Source organism: Cuculus canorus, chromosome 7 (genome assembly GCF_017976375.1).
Source record: "Cuculus canorus isolate bCucCan1 chromosome 7, bCucCan1.pri, whole genome shotgun sequence".
Taxonomy (NCBI): Eukaryota; Metazoa; Chordata; class Aves; order Cuculiformes; family Cuculidae; genus Cuculus; species Cuculus canorus.
The window spans coordinates 8,243,039-8,255,406 of NC_071407.1; the positions used below are offsets into that span (position 1 = coordinate 8,243,039).

Genomic DNA, 12,368 nt, shown 5'->3' on the forward strand with positions numbered 1-12,368 from the left:
GACAAATTTCACTTCTTACTTTGCTGAGCCACCGAAGCAGCAGGCCACGTCTTGCTTCTGGAGTAGTGATGACTTTTAGTGTAGCCTGTTTTATACAAACAGAGGAACTGATTAGGAACAGCTAGACGGTAAGTCTATTATAACTGTACAAACTCCTGCAAGCATATAAATTTCTGCGTTTTGGTGGTGATGAATTAGTTTAGTATGGATTTATATAAAGTCCTGGCAAGAATGAATTATTTGGATAAATCTTTTGCTCTCAAGACTTTATCTGGACTGATATCATCTTTATAATTTTGTTATATTTTATTGAAGAAAACTGAAACATTTGAAGACTCAGATAAATGAATTATTAAACCCAGTTGAACGTTCTTCTTCCAATTATTTGCCATATGGAGAGAGTAGATTTTTATAATAGAATTGGACGTAATGAAATTTGTAAAATGAGAAATTGAAATGAATTAAACACATTGATTTTTCTTCTACAGATGCAATTTTCTCTTGATGTCTCTTTCACTTTTTTCACTATCTTTAGTGGGATCACTAAGTACCATATTTAGTAGGCACCTGGCATCTCCAAAGCAAAAGAAATTGATTTTTGTACTAGCACAGCAGTACAGTAACAAAACTGCAGTTTTTATTCACCTGAGAATGTTTCCCCCAAGATTCAGTGAGTCTTGGAGAGCACATGAAAACTTCAGAAGTATTCACATTGATCCAACTTTAGGCACTTATATTAGATAACCACGAAAACTAACTAAATCTCCACTTGCCATTTAAATTGCTGTGGTCAACTCAGAGCACCTGCAATAGCGACATGCTTTGAATCACCCTGTGGAAGCACTTTCAGCTCTTTCCACTGATCATAGAGCGGTCCTAGAGCCATTAACCATGTAGCAGCCTAGCTAGCTGAGGTCCCAAGCTTGAGAAGGTCTTGTCTTCCCATCGCAAGTGCTCACACATTGCTGGGAAGGGAGCTGCTGGTGATGCAGCGGAGCTCGACTCTGCCTCTCTGTTTTGCCCTAATGCTGCTCTTGGCTGCACCTGGTAACCTGCCAGCAAGGGGGACGGCTGGGCAAACAACGCAGGAGTGGGCCATGCCACGCTCACTAGTGCGATATATGCAAGGGAATCTATCTGCTGGGAATTCACTAGCTGGCCCAAAGCCACTTCATGATGAGACAGAAACAAAAAGCCAATCACAGCACACTGAAAATCCATTAATATAAACACTGCACCTTAGATACCTGAAAGACTGCCCCTGACATCTCAAAGCTATTAATTTATTGGAACTATAGAGAGAACGAGATCACTGCTGAATATGATTAAAACTTACTGTTAAAAAAGGAAAAAATATTTTCTGAAAGTTTGTGAAGAAAAAAAGAAATCCCTTGTTTTTCCTAGCACTTACAGGATTCAAAAAATGCTGCTTGCATTTGCTGAAAATAACCAAAAATTATCTGAAAGGACTCATGATGGTGCTGTGCTATTCAGTTATGCTCAGAAATAAAGAAATCATCTTTCATAAGCACTGAAAAAAAGAAATCCAGGAGGCCAGTTCAGCAGTCAGTCCTGTATTTATCTCAGAAGGAAGGAAGCAGAGGGGATCATCTAGTTCCAGGGTCTTCCTCCTTTTGATCTTTGCTTGCTAAAAGAGCTGTTTTCTCTTTAAGACTTCAGATTAGAAAGAACTCATATCACCTGTATAGTCACTGAACTAAGGAGTTGAAAGGTACTGTAGGGACTGTGCAAGGTATCCAATGCTTGATCTACAGGGACAATACTTGTCACTGGGCTTTGTCTCTCTATTGTACTGCTACTTTTCTAACTAAGTATGACAGAGTCATTTTCTTCTCTTAGTCACTCCCCAAACTGCAATGAGCTACTGCCTGAACTGTCTCCATTTGTACAGCTATGATGCCGTGCTGTCTAATGATCTCTTGTCCGTTTTAATACATTAAGCCATCTGCCAACAACAGAGCACGAATAACAAGATTCAATCCATCTCTAATATGAGTGTAGCTCTCTTCTGCGCTGCTTCCACTCATTTGATTAGCTTTCCTTCCATTTCTGTTCAGGATGGAAAAAAACAATAGCATCTTCAATTTCCTATTTTCTGCAAGTACAAACATATATTATGTCAAAATTCATCCTAATGTAAGCATAATATCTTTTATTTACTTCAGCTAAGTAACACAAAAGAAAGGCTGTGCCACTTACTGAGAAGCTAACAGGGAGACATTTGTCTAAATTTTTACAGGTAACCTTATGTCTTTCACTTGAGACATACGGCTAGTTTACCACCTTCACTTGTTAAGCTCATATTCCAGGGTCCCGTCTATTGTCCTATTGATGCCTGTTACACCAACCTAAATTACAGGAACTGAATAGTGTTCTGCAGGATAAATAACTTACATGATAGGGCAGATTTACAGTGTAGCTAAAGGAAAGATCCCACGAGAGTCTATTACAGATGATCACCACTTTGAGTTGATCGAGTATTTTACCCTGTTTTAATAAATGAGCCTGAATTTGCCCACACAGATTCAGGATCTAGAGAAGCACTAATATCATTAGGACAAAAAGTTAGGCTAACATGAAAACAACCAGAAAACCCTAATTGTCAGGATGCTGAAAATGAAGCATTTCCTCTGCATGGGAATCTCAGAGCAAAGGGCTGAGTGCTTCTGCCAGGATACCTTTACAAGCTGCTGCCCTGGTGAACGTCTGAACTCCGTGCAAGTTGAGACATCTGAATTCCATACATCCGTTCACTAACTTCAGTGATCATACACAGCCTGACATTTTGGGACAAATTTTGTCACTGCCTCACTTTTCACATGTTCTCAAAATATCTGTGCATATAATATCCAGGATCAGGATCAGCATCAGATTTCACTTTGGTTTTCTTACCTAAAGCATCTTAGACATTTCTTTGTTTTTACATTGAAAATTCAGATGCCTTGAGGAAATCTAGATACCATATTGTTTTGGGAGAATAGATATGGAATCTGATTCCTATTTACACTGCGGTATTTTGGCAGTGCAGAGTATAATTTACACCTTCATCCATGGGAAAGTTCTTTGCACTCCCAGAGCAAATTAGAGGTATCTTAGTATGAATAAGAATGAGAACCTGTGAGACATTTCTGATATAGGTTCTGCTGGAAAACTGTGTTCTGCTATCCTGGCTGCTTCGACACGCTATTTTCACATTTTCTGCAGCTTGTATGTCAGGACAGTCTAGCGTGAATATGAGACACACATTGACTTCTTCACAGTAAAGAAGAGAAGACTTAATTTTCTGCTTCAGAAAACAGAATTGCTGGTTCAGAAGGTCATCAAAAGCCAGTCTCCTCTATGGAGAGAAAACACGGAAAAAGAGTCTTGTAAAGGAAAACTCTCATATGCCATTAGATCCTAACAAGCTGACTTTTGGTGGTGCATATGAGAGAAGATGGAGAAAGTACAGAAGGCAGATTTATAACTTTGCAAAAAGACTAGTGCTACTTTTTTGCACAAATATTTATGTATTTATTTATGCACTGGTATAGTAGCTGCAGCTAAGAGTTCTTCTTCAAAACTTTAAGACTGACTATAAGAAATGTTTAATAAGGCAATTTGTATGTTGAAGCTATGATGAAAGAAAACAGGCTATTGCAACTTCAAATGTATGTTTTGAACTATTACAAAACAGAAAAGAGAATTTTTCTTGCACAATTTCAGACACAGAAGTCTGCAAGAAAACTAACTCCAAACTGTCTTTATAAGCCTTGAATTTTAATGAGAAATCTAATGTAAATGAATAATCTAAATAAGTACAGAAATCAACACTAAAAATTCTGTTCATGGTGGTCATATAAAAAAAGAATAATCTGTGCTCTTTATCTCCATGTGAATTTTAAGAGATAAGTATGAATGGCACCAGACTGATCTTTTCCAGAATTTATCCAGTTCTCTATTGTCAGCGAAGAATTACCCTTTAGGAACTCTGTAAAACTAGGAGTCTTCACAGAATCTAACTAAAATCATCCGTCTCAGGGGCTATGAGCCATCCTTCGGAAGTCTGCCTTTCTCTCCTTGACTATGCTAAAACAATTAAGAATCTTGTAATCTAGAATAACCTACATAAATGGTGAGAGCACCCCTCCAACTATCAAAGCAATGGAACAGTTTCTGCTGAAGCCCATTGTATTTCTTAGTCATATTACTGTAAGTACTAAAGAGTTTAGAGCTGGACATATAAAAGCTTTGACACGTCTAGCAGTGACACACTTCAGATATTCTGAACTTGCTGTTGCCTCCACAGTAGAACATACCAATCTCTTAAAAGCATCATTTTCCACCAGTAAGGGTTTCCTAGACAACTAAATAAGTGCTCTGGGGAATGTTTTGTCACCTATGACACGACTGCATTCAAGTATAAGACACTTCAGCCTTAAGAAGATTTAAAACTCCTATTTGTTGGTTTGTTGTTTTAGTACTGGGGCTTCTTATTTGTTGTCTTCCTTCAGCTTCAAGACTTGTTTTGGTGGACAAAGTGAAAAGAATGTCACACAGTGAGCTAAGCAGCTCAGCCAATTCAAACAATGCTCCAAAATATAGGACACAGCTCATTTTTCTGCTTCATTTGGACTGGTCTTAGTTTTCGCAAAGCAGTTCCATATTGTGTTAAAATAAACAAACAAAACTGGACATCGTAACAGGGTCATGACTTTGATTCTTTGGATCCCTGGGGTGTGCTCTTACTCAAATTCTTTTCCTCTGTGAAACAGTGAATATATACATTTTACTCTGGAAAGTGGAACAGCTTCAACAGATAAGCATAGCAGATAGAAAACTCTGACAGTGAAAGCACAAATTGCATGGATTATAAAACAGTGATTTTGCAATGCTTATAAATGGACTACATTTAGGAGATTTTCAAAAGAGAAAGATATTACTGTTTTATAACTACCATTCTGCAAAACAGCATGCCTTACTCAAAACTTTTTAACATGATTTACTGGACTGAAATCAAGGCAGAGCACATAAAATAGCAGCCCAAATGGAGCTTGCCAAAATTGGACATAGTCTATATATATAGAGAAAAAAAGGCCTAACTCTCAAGCACTGTGGCACCCACTGGAAAATATAGCCCTAATCTAGCCCTGCATGATCCCTGTGGAGGAGTATTTAAAGATGGCTTGCTAAGTTGACTCCTAACTTATCAGCATCTCTTCACAAATAGCCCAAATGAAACCAGAATTTTCATCTTCCTGATGAATTACCCTTTAAATTTCATTGAAAGAAATTCAGAAGTTCAAATGCCAAATTTCAACCTCATCTCTTTGACTGAGCTATTGTTAAATAATAGAAATTGAAGTAATTATTTTCTTGTTCCATACTCCTATGAGTACAGATCCTTATATATATACTACTTATTTACTTAATAAAGCACATCTTCACAGAGTAATATTTTCACCAGTACTTACAGCGGAATACTTCAGTGCTGCTGATGTTCTACCATGAACCTATGTAACTTGGAACTGGCACCTACTCAGTGACATGAAACCGAAAAAGATTTCTTCTAGAGTCTTTATAATACATAAAAGCACATGCTTATAGTTTTGCTGAATTTTCAGTATTATCTGTAGTAAGGGATAAAAGGTCATAACCATAGATGTAACTAAAATTTCTTTTAAGGCAGAAAAGTTGTGAATAAATCAGAACCTCTTGTTGTATATTCAGATAAGCTCAACTGGGAAAACTTCCTTTTTTAAAATGTTTAAACTTAAAAGAAATCTAAAAGCCAAATTACCTCTGAAAGCCTGTAGTGCTTGTAGAAGAACAGATTAATACATCTCAGAATGAATACATTAGCAATGAAGATACAGAATGCTTGCATCAGGTTTTCCTGCAACACTTCATGGTATATTAAATAATTAGTTCCACAGAGCAAAGCAGAAAGGTAGAAATGTATTTCCAGAAAGCTAGAAATAACTCACATAATTCTGTATTACATGTGAATTGCTTTGCATTTTAAAAGTTCAATGGATTCTGGAAGCACCATCCCGCTAAACACAGTACATTCACTATAACTCAAATATTTTAACTGGAAATAAAAATGGAAATCAAAAGTGAAAACCACAACTCACAAAATGCCAAAAGCAATTCATGTGTTAAGGGTCTTCACAAAACTTACTACATTTGAGCATGGAATCCAGCATGGGTTTCTGTCTGCACAGAACGTTGACTGAAGCATCTGTGTAGCACAGTGGGGATGAAAATGGCAGTGGAAGCTGTATAAAGTGAATTCTGCTCCAGAACGGCTTATGCACACAGAAAGGCTGCATGTGTTTCGTTCATTTGCAGTAGCCTAAGTAACTATTGGCTAATAACTTCCTCGTTAGTTATTGCTCCACTGGATTTAATGAATCCCAATGGAGTCTGGGAGTATATAACTGCAAGTTTGTCTGCCTGCTTTCAAGAGAAGTAAATATACCTCAAAAGGCAATCTTTTCACTTACCATTAAAAGAGGGACAAGGAAGGATCTATATCATTCCTCAGTGTAGTGTTAGCTAACACTACCTTGAAACAGGTGTCTGCCCAAATCTACTGACGTTTGCTTCATTTCTAGACATAAACTGTATATTGAAACATACTTTGATTCTGGACATACATTGATTAACTTGATTAACATACTGTTGAGACTTAGTTGTAAAAGGGAAACACAAGGAAATAAGTCAAACAAACAGAACTCCAAATCAAACAACAAAAAAAAAAAACAGATAACAAACTGAAGACCTAAAGCAAACTTGTGACCTCAGCTACACATAATCTCAGGAAACTCTGGAGAGAATAGACCGGCAGCTGCCAAGAAAGGCACGCAGAAGTACATTAAGTCATGAAGCCACAGTAAGAGAACACTGGAGGACAAAGATTAGACGTTCAAGTAGGAAAGAAAACAGACAGACAGAATTCTGGGCCATTGATTAAAGACCTAAGTGGGGAAGTAAGTAACTGAAGAGGAACATTAGGGAGATAATTCAGAAAAAGAATTCCATTTCTGCTCACTCAATTTAGGGAAAGTAGAACTTTTACAGAAGAAGAACATAAGGAATTAAGAAGGTAAAATAAAATACTAGTACCTGGAACAAGAAGGAACAGTTACTTAAGTGTTTACCCTGAGCAGATTGCCAATTTAAATCTTTGCTAGTCGGTTCTTCATATACATGAAAAATACCTCTATAATGGAACCACATCTCTCTCTAGTGCCTGACTGCCTCTTCCCTCCCCTCTGCCCTTCTTCTAAATAATGAAATTCAATGTCAATTTAAATCCATATTGGTACATTGAATCCAAAACTGAATATCTGTAAATGGCAGGTAAGGATACACATCTTTGGGTACTGTTCCTTCCTTTACCTCCTTTGATGGAAGTTTTCTCTTCTCTTTCTGCAGCTCACAGAAAAAGCGATGGTCCTTTCCTGCTGTCTCAGGACACAGAGTTGTGTTAGGAACAATACAATGGAGCAAAGGATTTCAGCTGAAAAGCAGCGTCCTGAAGAACATTTCTATAAGAGATAGTGGCAAATGTAATTTTTGAGAAAAGTTCCCTGAACCATGCTCATCTTTCAGCTGATAACATAAATCCCACCCATAGCCACCTTTGCTTTAAATGCTTCCATTTTTTGCCGTTTCTCCTTCTTTTACTCTTCCTTTGCTTTACTTTCCCTTTCCTCCCCAATTAGCAACAAGTTATTTGTTTCTTTGTCTAAGATGTTACTCATTTCCCCTTCCCAGGTTAATTTTCCCAGACTGTTTTGATTCTCTCTTGCTGCTCATCCAGTGAGACAGCCCTGGAAGCTAATGTTTTCAAATGTCACCCCCACTACATACTCTAAAAGCTTCAAATCCAGCATATTCAAATAAGTTCCAGGGCCAGTAGCTTGTCAATCTCTTTCTTTTCCTTTATACTTAGGACAGTGACAGTCATTCACTGTAGATAAAACAAGGCCGTGACAAACAGTTTCTGAGCATACCTGACTAGATTATCTAATCACATTTAGATCCAAAAGACCAGTACCTTCAAAGGAGACTAATCACACATGTCAATGTTATTTAAGGCAAAAAAATATTTAGAGCCACAGAATTTCGATTGAACAATAATTTTACAAAAATTCAAATTCATGGTGAATTCAATGTTCCTTAGAACCTGCTTGATCACAAACAACAGGAACAAAAGCATCCACGTTCCTCCTCTCCAGTGTGCTGTTGCTGTGCCTGCAACCATTAATGCTGGACAAGGGAACCGTTTGTGTACTTTCATATCTAAGGTTCAAGGGCTCTCTCTCTAACGATCAGCATCGTTATCGGTTTTAGCAAGCACTAAAATGACAGCTTTCACTCAAAGGTGAAAGGCACCATATTTCACTATTAATTGCCAAAGACATTTATTGTTCAGCCTAAGAATTTAATAAAACTACAGAATTTCATACACAAGGAGTATCAGCCACTATTTTGGCTTTCCAAAAGAAGATCCCAATGAATCATTTTACCAGCATGAAATGTGTTGCTCAGACTTCAAGTTACATTAACACTAGCATTAACTATTAAAAACTGGCAAAAATACCACTAATAGATGAAGCATCATTTAAATTAAATTCTTAATATTTTTTCCTATTTAAATTAATGTATAGGAAATGGGCATACCCAACTTCAAAAGCGATATTTCTTTTTGGTGAGGAAGAAAGTGAAAATGAATTTTCCACTGAATAAAACTTAATTACCTTTGTTTTGTTTAAAGTAATTTTAGGAACCAAAATGAGCACTTGAGCTACCACAATTCAAAATACATGGAGGTACTTCTGAAAGAAATGATAAGGTAATACCTAAGTGGTTTCAAAGATGAATTTAGATATCTAACTTTGGACATCTCTACTTGAAAATCTCTACTTGCATTTTCTGTTATAATACATGTTATAATGATACAGCATTTATAAAAATATTTTATTATAATCTTGCCAAGTAACAAAAGGAAGGGTTTGTTTTTTTTTTTTATTCAGCCTATGGTGTTGTAATTTGCTGTCACAAAATGTTGTGGAAACTGAAACTATAAGCCAGTCAAAGCCGAGAAACATTAATTGAAAAACTGATTCCCTCATAGATATTTACGTAATGGGTGGGCAAATAGCTGGTTCAGAATTAACTCCTTTCGGGGATATTTTTCCACTTTCCAGCAAATAATCCCATCACACATGCCCTGCTCCTACCAAAATCCCCTTTGAATTTGCTACTACAGAGTTTCACAAGCTGTGAGCCAGGTGACCCCTTAAGTCTGACTAAGTATGGAAGCTATTATGATGAAACAGTAACATCCAGCAACCACGAGGCTAAGCCGCCCTTGCAAAAAGCACAGAAATAAAGGAATATGTACAACTGAAAAAGTTGTACAAATCAAGAGTAATGTTTCATTTCAATGTTTCTTCAAGTAATGTAGCTATTCATCCTTACCTCTGCTTCGTTCTCAGTGACACTGAAGGGTTATCTTCATATTGGATCTTTATAAAGCAGAAACAGGCAACTTGCTTCTGAGACACTGCATAACGCTGTCTCGCTGAAGGATTTCAGTAAGGGCTAACACTAGTTGTCAAAATCTGCAGCTGTGAGATTATACAATTTCCTTTGTGGTTTTTTTTTTCCTAGGAGTGGAGAAAGGGAGAGATTTATTTTAATACACAGTACCTACCATAGTTATTCTTAGGCAAACCTACATGAAAGCAATTAAATGTATCGGATGTAGATGTTAATTTTATTGAATTCTTTAAAATTTTTCTGAATTATCACTTTAGGGAAAAGTCTTAAGTTTATTCTTAAAAGTCATCGCTCACAAGACTTTTCCCTGCACTGAGAAAGTAAGTAGTACTTTTTCTTCCTTGTCTCTCTCTTCCTAGTTTATAAATTGTTGAGTTGGCCTGCGCAAAAACCAGAGGCTAATCACCAGGAGGTAGGTGTGCTTCTAACTAAGTTTACAAATGGTCCAGACCCACTGAGTTTATAAAAGAAAGCAGCTGGTGGTGGGTTTGGCTTATATATATATATTTTATTTTTTTTTTTAAATTTAAACAAAGAATTAAACAAATGAAAATATAACATCCAAACAGAGTAACTGGAGTAATATTAACAAAACACGATCTAACAGAAATCAAAATCAATTAAAGGTCAAAGTAATACATCAATATGTTAGCCTCAATACTGGTTGAATTATATTAATTAGATCAGAAGATTAATACTGTGACTAATCAATGTTTGTAAAGAATAAAGGTGACAATAAGCTAACCTAGTTGGCTAGTTATAAACTCAGCTGTAGAATTCATTAATGTTGGTCATAACTCAGCTTAGGAGTTTATTAGATATCTTAAAACTGAAATCAAAGTGTAAGTCGCAATGTAAAAAGCAGCTCATTTCATGTAACTAAGCCTTTTCTCCCTGGCCCCACATTCTTCCTCTCCTAGCAAGAGCAAAAAAAATATTAAAAGGAGCTCTAAAAGCAAAATGTTGTAACCTTTTCTGACTTCTAATAGTAGGACATGAGAACTTTTTCCTGTTTTCCTTGAATTCAAGAACTGATGCTCATACGCACATGGCTACAGATTCAGACAGTAGAGCTAAAGACCAGAAAAAGGCTGGACTCACTCTTTATAGTTTTAAAGAAGTAAAATAAAATAACCATGAAAAGGAAACAGAGTGAGACTTCTTCCTGAACCACTGACCTCTCATGGGCTTCTTGGTTGGGAGCACAAACTACAGCTACAAAACATAGTCTCCTGGAACAAAGCTTTATCATCAAAGGTTTTTTCCAGAAGCGGGGACACAAGTCAAATACTCACGCAGAAAATATCTTAATATCACAACTACTGCCACCTAAGGCAGTTGTTTTTTTGAGAGATTATGAAGTTTACCAGTTTCTCCCAAGAATTTTCCCTACTCCAGGAGGTAACAAGGGAATTTTTCTGCTGTTAAAGTTTAACTTGCTCTCAATAAAGCTAAGGGCTTTAGGGAGATCTGGTAAAATGCTCTTCTGGAGCCATGGAACTTGGTACAATCAAACCCTATAGAAGAAATATTTCTTAGTATGTGAGTTGTCTTCTATACTTCCAAGCTGTTTTCAGACAAAGTAGATTGACTAGTGTCTCTTTCTTTCTTACAGTATATCTTCGGCAGAGTTACATGTAGGAGGGTAGATAGCTCATGTGCTTGCCCAACCATTGGTTGAAAACATTATCAAACTCAAAATAACATGGAAAAGACAGACCAATCACTGTATGATTATATTTCCCTAAAACCATGTGTGTTTGATTGCTAACACAAAAATAATAATCCAGCTAAGAAAAAACAGTAACACATATTTTAATGAGTCAAATTATAGAAACTTGGATGCAAATTTCATCTCAGAACCTCTAGCTACTAGAGACATCCACAAGAATGACTTATTTCAGTCACTGTCATTTTAAAGCAAAATGAAAAAAGAAAATCTCATTTTCAATTATCTTTCTAAAAACTCTGTCCAGTCAAAACTATAAGGATTACACCTTGTGTATTTCAAACACAAATATTTAAAATTAATATTAATAATATTACAATATATTTGAGGCATTCATAAGAATAATTTTGTGGCAGTGGTGTATGTCATAATAGTGCTGCTAGAGTCTGGAGTTACATTTCCAGCAATTTAGTCTAGTAGAAAAAATTACAGCAGTATGAAACTCCACAGGCTAAGATAAATCCAGCAAGGACATAAATACTTTAATTGTAGACTATCGCTGTCAAAAAGGAGTAGTTTTGTTTTGTAGTGTAATCCTCATCTGCAGACTACGTATTCAAGACTTTTATAATTAGTCATCAATGAGATTATGAAAGGGTTGACTTACTGTTTTGAAGACACGACTGCATTCAGTAGTTGCAAAATATGCATGTGTATGGTACATCATGAACCTTTTAAAACCCTCCTAACCATGTATTTATGTAATTGGAGCTATTTTGCTTTATGTCACAGCAAATGAAGAAGAAAATAACAAATAATTAAAGCCGCATTCAGGAGTGATAGGAAGTTGGCAGCTGTGTGAATAGAAAAAAACAAACATTAGATTCCTTTCTGTAGCAGTAAAATACTGTTTGCAGTGTCTTGTTTATCTGTGAGTTTCATATAAACAAAAACACTAGCAATGGACTAATACTACCTTCCTACCTACTCAGAAAGGAAGTGGGAGCATTAACTTCATAGAAGTGCAAACTGATCAATAAGGCTCAGCCAAGCCAAAAGTATAATTGTGTGTCTTTCTCTGTCTTTATAAAAATACATCAGAAATACCAGTCCAGCAAAATAT

General features: G+C 36.3%; 1 long non-coding RNA gene across 1 annotated transcript in view; it reads right to left on the bottom strand.

The window, feature by feature from the left end:
* Positions 1–14: 14 nt before the first annotated feature.
* LOC128852676 (uncharacterized) overlaps positions 15–12,368 on the bottom strand; it is a 28,468-nt gene continuing 16,114 nt past the window's right edge. The window contains exons 3-5 of the long non-coding RNA XR_008450645.1: positions 9,496–9,683; positions 7,408–7,556; positions 15–85 (exon numbers count right to left, since the gene is read on the bottom strand). This is a non-coding gene — a long non-coding RNA (uncharacterized LOC128852676). The remainder of the gene's footprint in view (positions 86–7,407; positions 7,557–9,495; positions 9,684–12,368) is intronic.